Genomic DNA, 13,832 nt, shown 5'->3' on the forward strand with positions numbered 1-13,832 from the left:
GCCTATTTTTGTCCTTGTGTCTAAACTGAGATTATTATAGACAACATAGAGATGGGTCCTGTTTTTTAAACCATTCTGCCAGTCTGTGTCTTTTTATTGTGGAGTTTAATCCATTAACATTTAGTGTTATTACTGTAAGGGCAGTACTTTCTTCTACCATTTTGTCTTTTGGATTTTATATGCCATGTCTTATATTTTCCTCTCTCTCTTTTTACCCTTCCTGATCATCTTCATTTCTACACTATTCTCCAGACCTCTCTCCCCTCTCTTTTCCTATCAGCCTGTAGCACCCCTTTAGTATTTCTTGTAGTGCCAGTCTCTTATTCACAAAATCTCTCAGTTTCTGTTTGTATGAAAACATTTTAATCTCTTCCTCATTTTTGAAGGACAGTATTGATGGATATAGAGTTCTTCGTTGGCAGATATTCTCTTTCAGTATGTTAAATATATCATGACATTGTCTTCTCACCGCCATGATTTCTGCAGAGAAATCTGCACATAGTCTTATTGAGCTTCCCTTGTTTGTGATGGATTGCTTTTCTCCTGCTGCTTCCAGAATTCCATCTTTGTCTTTGACATTGGACAATCTGATCAGTAAATGTCTTGGAATAGGTCTATTGGGATCTATACTGTTTGGGGTACGCTGTACTTCTTGAATCTGTAATTTTCGGTCTTTCTTAAGAGTTGCGAAATTTTCAGTAAATATTTCTTGTATTACTCTTTCTGCCCCTTTTCCCCTCTCTTCTCCCTCCAGGACACCCATAAGACATATATTCATGTTGTCACTCAGCTTTCTAAGACCCTGCTCATATTTTTCCATTCTTTTCACCATCTGTTCTTTTGTGTGTATGAATTCAATTTGTTTGCCATGTGTTTTTTCAACAATTTGTTTCTTCAAGTTTATGAATTCTTCTTTATGGCTATCCAGCGTCTTCCTTATACTCTTCGTCTCTTTTGGTATATCTTCCCTCAGTTCATTGACTTGATTTTTGAATTGATTTAGTAGATTTGTTTGAACATCTTTAATTAGTTCTTCCTTCAGTCATTGAATTGATTTAGCATTAGTTGCCTCAACTCCTGTATCTCAGTTGAACTATTAGTTTGTTCCTTTGGCTGGTTCATATTTTCATGTTTCATAGTATGGCTCATTATCTTAAGCTGTCTAGGCATCTGACTTTCTTGATTAGTTTATTCTGGGGCTCATTTTCACTCTTTTACCTAGGGTTTTCTTGTTGGTTGGCTTTGTTCTCTAACCTTTGGTGTTTGGTTCAGCTTATTCTAGGCCTCTAACTTATGTTCTGTTTAGTTGATCAGAGTTTTTCACCTCTTGTTCTTCTGTTTCTTGCCCTGCTTTTATGTAGCCTTGTGTAAGGGTCTCCTCAGGTATGGTCAACCCCAGTCAGGTTTTCCCAGTCCAGAGAGGCCCAGGTCTCAGGAGGAGGAAATGGAGTTTCCTTGAGAATGAGACCCTCCTGTGAGGCCTTTAGATTCTGTGCTTTTCCTGTGCTGTCCAGCAGGTTGCACTTGCCAGCCTGCAGCTCCCCAACCAGTGTAAGGAGATATGGAGCCTTTAGTTCTCCCAGTGACCTTGACCCTGACAGGGGCATAGTTGACTGAAGTTGGTTTCTGAATTCCAGCCCCTGGGGTCTGAGTTCCCCAAAGAAGGGCTGCCACTGGAGCTGGACCATGCCCTCCTTTCCTTTGGAAAGTTTTGCTCTTTAGCAAATTTTCTCCCCACTAGACTTATTGCTTTGTCTCTCAGAGCTGTCTGGGCTGTGCTGTTGCCTGGGCCCAAATTGCAAGTCTTTGACTCTTTCTGTAATCTGCTACTTAGAATAGTTATCTAAAAATGAAAGAGAGAAAAAGATAAGGAAAGAAAAAAGAAAAAGAAAGGCCCAGTATAGACTATTTAAGGAAAAGCACTTTAATTTTGTCCTTGCAGTTCTGATGGGCTAATGAAATGCACAAAGGCAAGAATTTGGAGAGCAATTGAGGAGCAATCAAGAAATCAGAAAAACTGGCTTTTCAGAGAAGGGCTCTGGCCCTGGGTTTGCATATGTGCCTGATTCTGTTTGAGCCCAGCCCTTTGTATTACGTTCACCCCCAACTCCAAAAGTCTCTGTTTTTGTTTTTGTTTTTGTTTTCTGTTTTTGCTAGCCTATCTCCTCTCCAGGAGGCTGACTGTTCCCAAATTCCCCAGTGTCTGTCCTCAGTTTATCTCTGGTTAGAGTTTTTGTTCAGCAGTCTGAGTTGGTTAATCAGTTCTGCAACTGCAGTACTTCCTCCTGGTTCCCAACACTGACAGCCCCTCCTCCCTTGGGAAACCAGCAGCAAAACAGTCTGTTGTGCCTGGCAGGAAGGGATGTGGGCCCTCTGGCCAGGATAACTTACAGATTTTGCTGATCTCAGCTGCTCCATGAGCTCGTGATTGTTGTATGTCATGTATCTGAAATGAGAGTCCTCTGTGGTGTTGGTTCCACACAGTTCCTGACTATCTGCCAGTTGCCCCAGAGGAGTAACTAAAACCCATACTCCACCACTCTGCCATCTTGCCCCTTATAATATTGTTTTTTTAAAAAACAAATTTAAAATAACTAGAAAAATTGCATGAATTTATCAGTACAGTTCAAATTATTCTATGAATAAATAAGAATGGAAAATGAAAAGTGGGTAGTATTTTGACTGAGTAATAAAGAAGAATCCACATATCAAAATGTGTGGGCTGCAGCTAACATTCTACTTACAAGGAAAATGTTTTGCTTTGAATGAAAGAAGAAGGAGTGAAAAACAATAATTTTAGTTTCCATCTCAGGAAGTTAGAAAAAGTAGAACAAATCAAATTGAAGGAAGAAAGAAAAAAATGTAGAAATCAGTAATACCAATAATCTTGCAGGAGTGTTACAACTGAATCTCAGTTATCCTAGTGGTCATGTTTGGGACCATAGTCTGCCAGCACCCTGGGATCTGTTCATCTTGTTAGTTCCAGCTATGGTTCTCTGCCTGATGGCCTCACTCAACAACACCCCAGCTTGATGCTTCCTTCTTCCCACACTGAGAGGGAATTTCTGCCTGCTAGCCAGGGTCCTCTTGTATCCCATAGGGATATCAAATGATACCCATAGGGATCCAAGTTCTGCTTGCCCAGGACAACTAAATGAACTTGTCTGGAATCCAGTAGAGTGCAAACACACATTCTCCAAGGAATTCAAACTCTAGCTTTGGGGAGGAGACCCCACTTCCAAGTTTGTCCCTTCCTTGAATATTCTCCTTTGGCCCTAGTGTATTCTTTTAGAATTCTGTTTTGCCCTTATATAGTTAATTCCCTGTTAAAGTTAATTATTATTTATATTAAGTAATCCTATTCAAATAACTGCAATATCTGTCTCCTGATTGGACCCTGAATAATACAGTGAGAAGTTATTCCCTTAAAAGAACATAAAAAAGCACTAATAATAAATTTTAACAATGATAAAATAGACTTCATTAAAATTTAGAACAAATCTGGTCATCAAAAGATACCATTAAAGGGTATAAAACTTAAGATATATAGTGTGGAAGATATTTAACTCATATATCTTACAATTACTAATATTCAGAATATTTGAATAACTCCTAAAAGTTAAAAATATAGGAAAAAAATCTAAACTATCTTTCTGGTTGTGGTGACTTTTTCTCATGTTCCCAAGTCCAGAGATTTTCCAGTTCAGTATCTCTATAGCATAAGCCTCACTTGCTCTTCCAGGATGGAGATTAGGTGTTCCTAGATCTTTGACCTAACATCATTTTTTAACCCAAATAACAGGGGTTAGCAGGAAATTTGGTGCTTTTCTTTCTAAATGAAATTAGAATTTGAATTAGATAATTGATCCAATGCCATTTAAACATTTCAACACAAATAGCATAATAAATAGCATGAATTTGGTCCAGACATATATACGAAATTTCCTATACTCAGGTGAGTCAAGTGTGTCTCCAAGACCCCTTTCTGTTTGTTCTTATACTTAAGGCTAGAGTACAATAAAGAGAGTGGCTGGGTCATTTCTATTCCCCCCAGGCTCATACACTTAAGATTTTGTCAGACATGCTTCCTCTTGTATTCTTATCTTGTTCTATCTGCCTGCCAAAAGTGTCCTTGAGAATTTTATTTTGTCCTTGATTCCTGTCACAGGTTTTCTGAGAACTTCTTACCCCAGGGATCTCGAGGAAGTAGACTCTGAGATGAAATTTAGTGTGCAGTAGGAGATGAGGCCTTAGTTGATAGCCAATAGCCACAATAGCAAGTCAAAGTCCTGCCAAGAACCCAAGTTCCAAAGTTGCCCTAAAAAGTCAGAAATCATTTCAGAAAAAGTTATGATATTGTAGCATGAGAATTCAATCATGGGCAAATTTATTAAAAAGAAAGAGGGGGATTGATTTCTCGATATAGAGAATTAAAAACAGAAACTATGTAAATGTAGTTACATTTCACAAGGAGTTAGTATTATCTTTAATAAACGTGTACAGGTTTTTAAAACAAACTCTTATAAATACATTGTACCTCATTTAAGTCTCAAATGATCTTCGGATGACTAAAGGCCATAGTTGTTATCACAATTTTGGCAGGTAAAACAAAAATCTCATAAAGGTTAAAGGCAGTAACTGAGATCGCATATGTAGAGAGTGGAAGAATTATGAATTTAACCAGATGATCTAGCTCCAATTATTTTACCTCTCACTATACTACACTAGCTGCCCCAAGATTATCAGTGGGGAAAACTGGAGCATAGAGGTTACTTAAAGCCTTCTCCCTAACCCAAAGTTGTGGAGAATTCCTAGATGAATCTGCCTTGTCCTGATACTGTAGACAACAGGGTTAAGCACCGGGGAAAGAAGCAGGTAGATGTCAGCCATGAGGATGTGGACGGTAAGAGACAGATGCTTCCCAAAGCGATGGATCATTGATACCCCAATAACTGGCACAAAGAAGATGAGCACCACGCAGATATGAGATATACATGTGTTGAGTGCCTTTAGCTGCTCTTCACGCGATGCAATGCCCAGCACAGCATTGAGAATCAGGACATAGGAAAGAAGGATGAAGAGAGAATCCACACCTATTGTGGCGATGACACAAAGTCCATAAATACTGTTTATCCTGGCATCTCAACAGGATAATTTCAGAACATCCTGGTGCAAGCAGAAGGCATGGGAGAGGTTATTGACGTGACAGTAGTGATAGCGTCTCAGCAGCAAAGGCGTGGGCAGTACAAGCCCCATGCTTCTCAGCAAGCAGGTCAAACCGATCTTGCCAATCACACTGTTGGTGAGGATGGTGGAATAGTGCAGCGGGCAGCAGATGGCAACAAAACGGTCAAAGGCCATGACCAGCAACACTGAAGACTCCAGAAATGTGAATGTATGGATGAAGAAGAGTTGAGCAAAGCAAGCACTTGCCTGTATCTCCTGAGCATCCAACCATAGCACGGAAACCATGGTGGGAAGTGTGGATAGACACATACCCAGGTCAGTTAGTGCCAGGATAGAAAGGAAGTAATACATGGGCTGGTGGAGTGAGGACTCTATCCAAATGACAGAGAGGATGATGATATTACCAACAAATGCTACCAAGTATGCCAGACAGAATGGGATTGAAAGCCAAGGATGAATATACTCCAGTCCAGGGAATCCTCTCAGGATAAATGTGGGCTCCCCAGTATCACTGCTATTCCAGACCACCATAGTGACCCTTGAATTGCCTCAAATATAGCAGCCATGCACTGAGATGAGTGTTCACTGTTATCCTTTCTTATCCCTCAATGCAATCCCTTGTGAGCAGAAGCAGTGAAATCAGGATGAGATACGTCTCTTCTCCACCTTCACAGAGGAGGGTAGCTCTATGGGTCTGAGGGTAAAAACATTTCTCAGTCATAAAAAGCACCAAATTATGGAACAATAGTGTGGACCATGCAAATCTGATCATCTGTGGAAAGCCGCCTCCCGAATCGGGCCTAGCGTATGCGCTGCAGCCTGCTCTAGAGTTACCCCCGCCCATCGAGTGAGCCAAGATGGCGCCTGCATCCTGTTTCCGCATAGTGACGCATGTATCCGCCACCCGCTCCTACCAATCGAAATCCTGTATACGCGATACTAGCCTAGAAGCTTATTGGTTGTTAATTGTGTATAAAAGGTCTTACCCGGACGGGGTAGGGTGAGACAGCCCACAAGGAGCCGTGCCTGACGGCCACATCGAGGCTGCTCTCCCACGAGGCGCCGTGCCCCGTGTGGGAACCAGTAACACAGAATGTTCATCTAGCTGTAGTAAAGGGCTTGCTTTCACAACTGCCGTGTGGTTCGAGTCGTGATTCATGACCAGGTTAGTTCGCGCAGTCTGCATCTCTCTCTCTCCTTCCCTGTTTCCCCTCGCCGGCCGGGAACCGGGGACCGAGCGGGGCAGCGCTGGACAAGTGGTGGCCCGTACGGGGAAGCTCCTCCTCCTGCCTCGCTCTCGACGGTCCCTCTGTGAGGAGAGCAGCGCTGCGCGTCGAGCTTACGGCGGACTTCCCGCGCCTGATCAACGCGAGAAGGTGAGTGCGTCTTATTACATGATAGTTAGGGCCCGTGGGTTTTCAGGTGACCCCGGGGGACTCGGAAGAGCTCTCCGAGTGACTTAAGTATAGTGCCGACTGCAATCATGGGGCAGTCCGGAAGTTCACCTCTCTTAGCTCCCTTAAAGAACCTTTTGAAACAACGGGGTATCTCGGTCAGGAAAAGCTCCCTTCAGCGTTTTCTTGATGATGTTGATACTTTTGCCCCTTGGTTTGCCTGCACCGGCAGCCTTAGCCTACCCTCTTGGATGAAGCTCGGTCGCGACATAGACCGAGCGCGCCAGACGGGCGTGTGTATGGACCCGATTCTAGTACCCATATGGGAGACCGTCCGTGCGGTCCTTGAACTAGAATCGGCTACCGGCCTAAGCCCGTCCTCTGTCTTGCAAGAAGCACGGTGCGCGCTCCAAGAAACCCAGTCAGTTTCGTCAGCGGACGGCTCCTGTAAGGGCAAACCGCCGGAGTCCAGTGACTCTGACTCAGAGTCAGATAGCGATACTGACGAGAAGGCGGAAGCATCCCCGCTAATTGAGTGGGAGGAGCCTCCCGCCACACCCGTGCGGCCTTCCGCCCCGCCAATGTCTACCGCTGCACCCCCAGGGACACCCCAGCTCCCAACTGACGCCTTGGGCGGTCCCACCAAAGGACCTTGCCGAGAGCTCCCTCTAGTGGCCATGCCCAGTAAATGTAATTATCCTTTGCTGCCAGACCCGGAAACCCCGATGGGTCGGTCAGGGGAGGGGCAACCTTTGCCGTACCCCCCGCCCGAGTATACAGGCCCTCAGGACCCTTTGCCATTAGGTAGTGGTGGGAGACATTTCTGGAGATGGAACCCTTTCACAACATTTAGACCTTTTGGCATGCTGGGTGGCTACCAGCCACTTGAGCCGCAGCCAGTCTCAGAAATGTACCCGGTTATTATCAATCCCCAAGGTGGCAATCGGCACGAATCATATGATTACAAACTATTGAGGGAATTGAGGCAGGCCATCCATCAGTATGGCCCCAATGCCCCTTATACCTTGAACATGATCGAGAACCTCTCTGCTCTAAATCATACACCCGCAGATATTTTTCAGCTAGCCCGTGCTTGCTTGCCGTCAGGCCGATTCATAGATTGGAAAGCATGGTTTGAGGAGTTAGCTGAAGAGCAGGCCGCAAGGAATGCGGCGGGGAGACGTGGCGGGTGGAATGCTGACATGCTGTTGGGGAGAGGCGCCCATGCCCAGAACCAAACGGGTTTCCCACAAGAGGTCTATGCCCAGATCTTCCGCTGTTTTGTGGGTGCCTGGAAAAAGCTAACAGGTGAGGGAGAGGCTCAGGCCTCACTCAGCAATATACACCAAGGCCCCACAGAACCATTTGCGGATTTTGTAGCCAGGATGCAAACCGCAGCTGAGAGAATCTTCTCAGATCCAGGAGTAGCAGAGACTGTGGTTAAGCAAATGATTTTTGAGCAGTGCAACAAGGAGTGCAAAGTTATCCTGGCACAAAACAGAGCAAAAAATTTGACAGAGTGGGTCAGGCTCTGTAGAGATGCTGGCAGCCCTTTAACTAATGCAGGTCTAGCTGCCATGCTAGCCAGCTCCCTACAGGTGGCTACAAAAAGCCCGAGAACCTTAGGGGCAAAGTCTAACGGGTGCTATGGCTGTGGCCAATCAGGGCACTTTAAGAGAGATTGTCCCAATAGACGTCAACCCCCTGCCACTCAACGGTTTGGCGAACCAGGTGCAGCAACCAGGCCGTGTGGCCGTTGCCACAAAGGCCCCCACCGCGCAGAAGACTGTAAATCGGTTTTCGATGCGCAGGGTAGACGCCTCTCTGGCCGCCCCGAGCAGATTCCAAAAAACGGGAAGAGGGGGTCCGCCCTTTCGACGGACCCCCTTGCATGCCATTCGACAACACAGGATCCGATCAAATTCGTGCGTCCCCCGGCTCAGCAGGACTGGACCTCTGTGCCACCTCCAGACTCGTACTAACCCCCTCCATGGGTGTCCAGTTAGTAGGGACCTCCTTCAAGGGGCCCTTACCGGCTGGTACTGTAGGGCTCATATTGGGAAGAGCATCCACGGCCCTGAAAGGATTAACAGTTATACCAGGACTTGTAGATTCAGATTTCACAGGCCGTGCCCAAGTTATGGTTCAATCTCAGCGGGGCACCTTAGTCATTGCAGAAGGTGATAAGCTGGCGCAGCTCCTGCTCTTACCCAGCTTACATGCAGTCTTTCCAAGCAGAATCAGACAGAGAGGGGAAAAAGGGTTCGGATCCAGTGGAGCGATTTTTGAGGGACTCCATATGTCCCTGGAGTCTCGACCTATGCTAACCATTAAGGTGCAAGGCAGATCTTTCTTGGGCCTGCTCGATACAGGGGCCGATCGGTCTATCATAAGACAACAAGAATGGCCCCCCACCTGGCCAACGAGCAGGGCGGAAGAGCCCATTAGAGGAATAGGCCAAATTTCAGCGCCCATGCTCAGTGCAGCTGCCCTTCATTGGGCCGATGAAGAAGGACACCAAGGCAGTTTCCAGCCTTATGTATTAGCCCTGCCTGTGTCTTTGTGGGGAAGAGACATTCTGACCCAAATGGACGTTACTTTAATTAGCGGCTACTCCCCAACCTCTAAGCGACTGCTAAAAGAAATGGGGTATACCCCCGGCAAGGGTTTAGGAGCTTCACTGCACGGACGTGCGGAGCCTATACAAGCTGCCCCCAAGTCTGACAGACGAGGCTTGGGTTTTTCATAGGGGCCACTGAGGAGAGATTCCCACCCACACCTATAAAACTAAAATGGAAAACCGAGGCTCCGGTGTGGGTGCCTCAGTGGCCCTTGCCACAGGAAAAACTTGCAGCGTTGCACGCCCTAGTATCAGAACAACTAGAAAAGGGCCATATCGCCCCTTCCACGTCACCGTGGAACACCCCTATATTCGTAATAAAAAAGAAATCTGGTAAATGGAGACTGCTACATGATCTAAGAGCTATTAACGATTGCATGGAGCCTTTAGGGCCCGTTCAGATGGGACTGCCCCTCCTCTCGGCATTACCGGAGCACTGGTCGATTTTCATCATAGATCTGAAAGATTGCTTCTTTTCTATTCCGCTCCACCCTGAAGACACCCCTAAGTTTGCCTTTACTGTGCCCTCTAGTAATCAAGAGGAGCCCTGTCAACGCTTTGAATGGACAGTCCTGCCCCAAGGCATGGCTAATAGTCCTACCATGTGCCAGCTGTATGTCGCTGCGAAGCTAGCTAGCACTCGGCAGCAGTTCCCTCAAGTGAAAATCATCCATTATATGGATGACATTCTCTTAGCCCATAGAGACACAGATCTTCTTAAAACAGTTTTGTCACATTTAGTCCTTAGTCTTAGAGAAGCTAACCTAGAGATTGCCCCTGAAAAAATCCAAATGACTGACATTACCACTTTCCTGGGGGCGAAAGTCGCACCCACTCATGTTTCCCCCCAAAAGGTGTCTCTCAGGCTAGACAATATACACACTCTCAATGATCTACAAAAACTCATGGGGGATATCAATTGGATCCGTCCATACCTAAAAATACCCAATGTCAAACTAACACCTTTGTTCGACCTGTTGAAGGGGGATTCTAATATAAACTCACCTCGAAGCTTCACTCCAGAGGCAAGGCGAGCACTATGCCAGGTGGAACAGGCGCTCAGTGGCGCTGCATTGAAGAGAATAGACCCTGATGAGCCTTTTGAAGCCTGCGTGCTGCCGACAGAATTACAGCCCACTGCGGTACTGTGGCAGCGGGGGCCGCTGCTCTGGGTCCACCCTGGAGTTTCCCCCAAAAAAGTCCTAGAGCACTATCCTACAGTGGTTGCAGACTTGGCCCTAGAATGCATTAAAAGGGCTGTGCAGCATTTCGGTCAGCAGCCCAAAAATCTCAGGGTGCCTTATTCTTCCCAGCAGCTTGAGATACTCACCGGATGCATAGATCAATGGGCCATTCTCCGGTGTACATTTCTTGGTCCCATTAACAATCAGTTCCCTAAGGCTCCTCTCTTGCAGTTTGTCACCCGGCACCCAGTGATTTTTCCCAAAGTAACCTCTCCTAGGCCACTAGCAGGCGCCCCCACCGTATACACGGACGGCTCCAGCTCTGGAACAGGGGCGTATTGTGTGGAGGGGGACACTCCTAAAACAGTGCTCTTCCAACCACAAAAGCCTCAATGGGTAGAACTGCAGGTTATCATTGCAGTCCTGGAAAGCCTTTCCGAGCCCTTAAATGTCGTCTCGGATTCTGCTTATGTTGTGAACTCTGTACAAATTTTAGAAACGGTGGGCATTGTTAAACATTCCTCTACAGTAAGGACGTTCTTTGCCAAACTACAGGAGGTTATATGGACCAGGCAACACCCTTTTTACATAACCCATATTAGAGCCCACACAGGTTTGCCTGGCCCTATGGCCCAGGGGAACCATAGCGCAGATGTAGCCACTCGACAGCTGCACATCTTTCCGACGCTGGTACCGTATCAACAAGCCCGAGAATTCCATGCCAAGTTTCACATCAATGCAGGTACCCTAGCTAAGCGGTTCAGCATACCACGTGCAGCTGCTCGAGATATTGTCCGAGCCTGCAACAATTGTGCAGAGCAGAGAGCAGTCCCCTCGGTTGGGGTCAACCCTAGGGGTCTCACCCCAGGGGATACTTGGCAGATGGATGTCACTCATCATTCAGAGTATGGTAAGATCAAGTACTTACATGTGTCGGTGGACACATGCTCCCAAGTTTTATTTGCCTCTGCTGAACCAGGAGAAAGAGTCTCCCACGTCATTGCACACTGCCTTGCTGCATGGGCAGCTTGGGGTAAGCCAAAGACGTTAAAGACGGATAACGGGCCTGCCTACACTAGTAAATCCTTCCAAAAATTTTGTGACAACATGGATGTCCAATTAAAACATGGCATCCCCTATAACCCTCAGGGGCAAGGAATCATTGAAAGAGCGCACAGATCTCTCAAAGACTTGCTTAAAAAACAGAAAGAGGGTATAGGCCACGGCCTGTCCCCAAAAGCTCGACTGTCTGTAGCCTTGCTCACATATAATTTTTTAAACGAAAATTCACAAGGAATGACACCTGCCCTGCAACACACCACCCCGAGTCCTCCGCATAGAGGTCTAGTCCGTTGGAAGGATGTCCTGTCGGGGCAGTGGAAAGGCCCTGACCCGGTGCTCAGCTGGGCCAGAGGCTCTGTTTGTGTTTTTCCCCAGGAACCAGGACGTCAACCAGTGTGGGTTCCGGAAAGACTGGTGAGAACCGTGACATCACCTGAAGAAGCCAAGGAACAGCTGTCAGAAACGCCAACGAATATACAACCTGAACCATTAGACCAAGCCTCCGACCCTGCTGATGATGGCGACGACCGACAAGACGATAATAGTAGGACTGACCACCCCGCGGTTGCCCAAAAAGAGGATCGGTAACTCTGTTCTTTGCTCTCCTATAGCAATCCTTCTAATCTGCCTTTTTCTTTTTAGTGGAACTATATTTCCTCCACAAGCTTCAACGAGTCCTTCCCCCTCACCAATGACACACTGATCCTCTCTTTTGCTAACCTCTCTGTCAAGGTTGTCAACACCACAGTTGCGGCGAATGCTACTTGTGAAACTGGGCTTGCTCCTACAGTCTGCAACCGTTCCAAAGACCCGGATGCCTCGCCGCCCCGCTATCCTAGTGTATCGCCCAAGTTATGTCTGGCTCCCCGTCAAGGCAACCGACTGGGTTGGCCCTGTTTCTCAAGTTGTTTCACTTAACAATATCCCCTTCTCTAAGTCTAGGCGTCCAAGAGGCATAAAAGAATGGCTATCGAATGCTGCCAGTGTAGCTTCCTCTTTGTTTGTCCCAACGATCGGGCAGGCTGTGCTACAAGCATGGACAGATCGGCAGCTCGCCATAACGATGGAAACGGTAAATGGCTTGGTCAACCTTACCCGAGACGTGCTACGCCGCCACAATCAGATGCTGAACTTAAATTTCCAGGCCATTCAGAAACTCCAAGCGGAGATAGATGAACTTGGACTGGAAATAGATGGACTCTGGAGAGTGCTTCAGCAAACATGTGACACCCGGTGGCTTACGGTTAAACTCTGTGTCACTCCTGTCAGGGCCAACGTGACCGGAAGCATTTCCAGAGTCTCTGATTGGCTGAAAAGGTCATATTTTCCTGAATTTGTTAATCTCTCCCAACAGGTGGAATCTAGTTTAGACACAATTGGGGGGATCAAGTTAAAACCCGTTAAAGTCGATCTCTCCGGGTTAGGCGAGGTTCTACAGAAACTATTGCACAGTGTTTCTTCCTGGTTCTCTTGGCCCAATTTAACTAATTGGATCCTCATTGCAGTGGGATTATTGGTGGGATTAGTCGTTGTTAAATGTTTGCTAGAACGCCTGTTTCAAGCGCAGCAGCAATTGCGTGTTACCACTATGATGGCTATGACTCCCACCTCTGTTACCCCCGATAGTGACCGATTTATTAACCATACCCCTTCCTGGTCGCCTCAGGTGGGGCGCTTTGGAGCAAAATTTGTAGCGAATCGCATGGCTGTTTCTCGGGTGTAAAAGGCGACACCAGTAGTCATAATTTTGTCTCAGGTGGGTCTCTAGGGCAGAGTCCTAGTTGTGGCCAGACTGGACCCTAGCCATTGCACAGAGACACCTAGTGACACCCCCGACTCTGGTTACTGCTGTTCCTGCCCCCGTCGTTGTTCCCCAGTTGCCAGGCAAAGCACTGCAGGGAGAGTCACGTTGCTTCCAGCTTACGGACTCTCCGGTCTCCATATGACGTGAGCATTCTGGTTGGTGCTAGAGGCTCTGCCGCTGGATGGCTGAGGCCTAGTCCAGACTCCCCAAAGCACCAAAGAGGTTGTGAACCATTTGGGTTCACGGGAGCACGCTCATCACTGGAGACACTGGGTCAAAATAAATAAGAAAGGGGGAGATGTGGAAAGCCGCCTCCCGAATCGGGCCTAGCGTATGCGCTGCAGCCTGCTCTAGAGTTACCCCCGCCCATCGAGTGAGCCAAGATGGCGCCTGCATCCTGTTTCCGCATAGTGACGCATGTATCCGCCACCCGCTCCTACCAATCGAAATCCTGTATACGCGATACTAGCCTAGAAGCTTATTGGTTGTTAATTGTGTATAAAAGGTCTTACCCGGACGGGGTAGGGTGAGACAGCCCACAAGGAGCCGTGCCTGACGGCCACATCGAGGCTGCTCTCCCA

General features: G+C 47.0%; 1 pseudogene; it reads right to left on the bottom strand.

Moving 5' to 3' along the window:
* Window positions 1–4,773: 4,773 nt before the first annotated feature.
* On the bottom strand, window positions 4,774–5,718 carry LOC119537173 (annotated as a pseudogene).
* Between the last annotated feature and the right edge of the window lie 8,114 nt (window positions 5,719–13,832).

The sequence above is a fragment of the Choloepus didactylus genome, chromosome 6 (assembly GCF_015220235.1).
Source record: "Choloepus didactylus isolate mChoDid1 chromosome 6, mChoDid1.pri, whole genome shotgun sequence".
Taxonomy (NCBI): domain Eukaryota; kingdom Metazoa; phylum Chordata; class Mammalia; order Pilosa; family Megalonychidae; genus Choloepus; species Choloepus didactylus.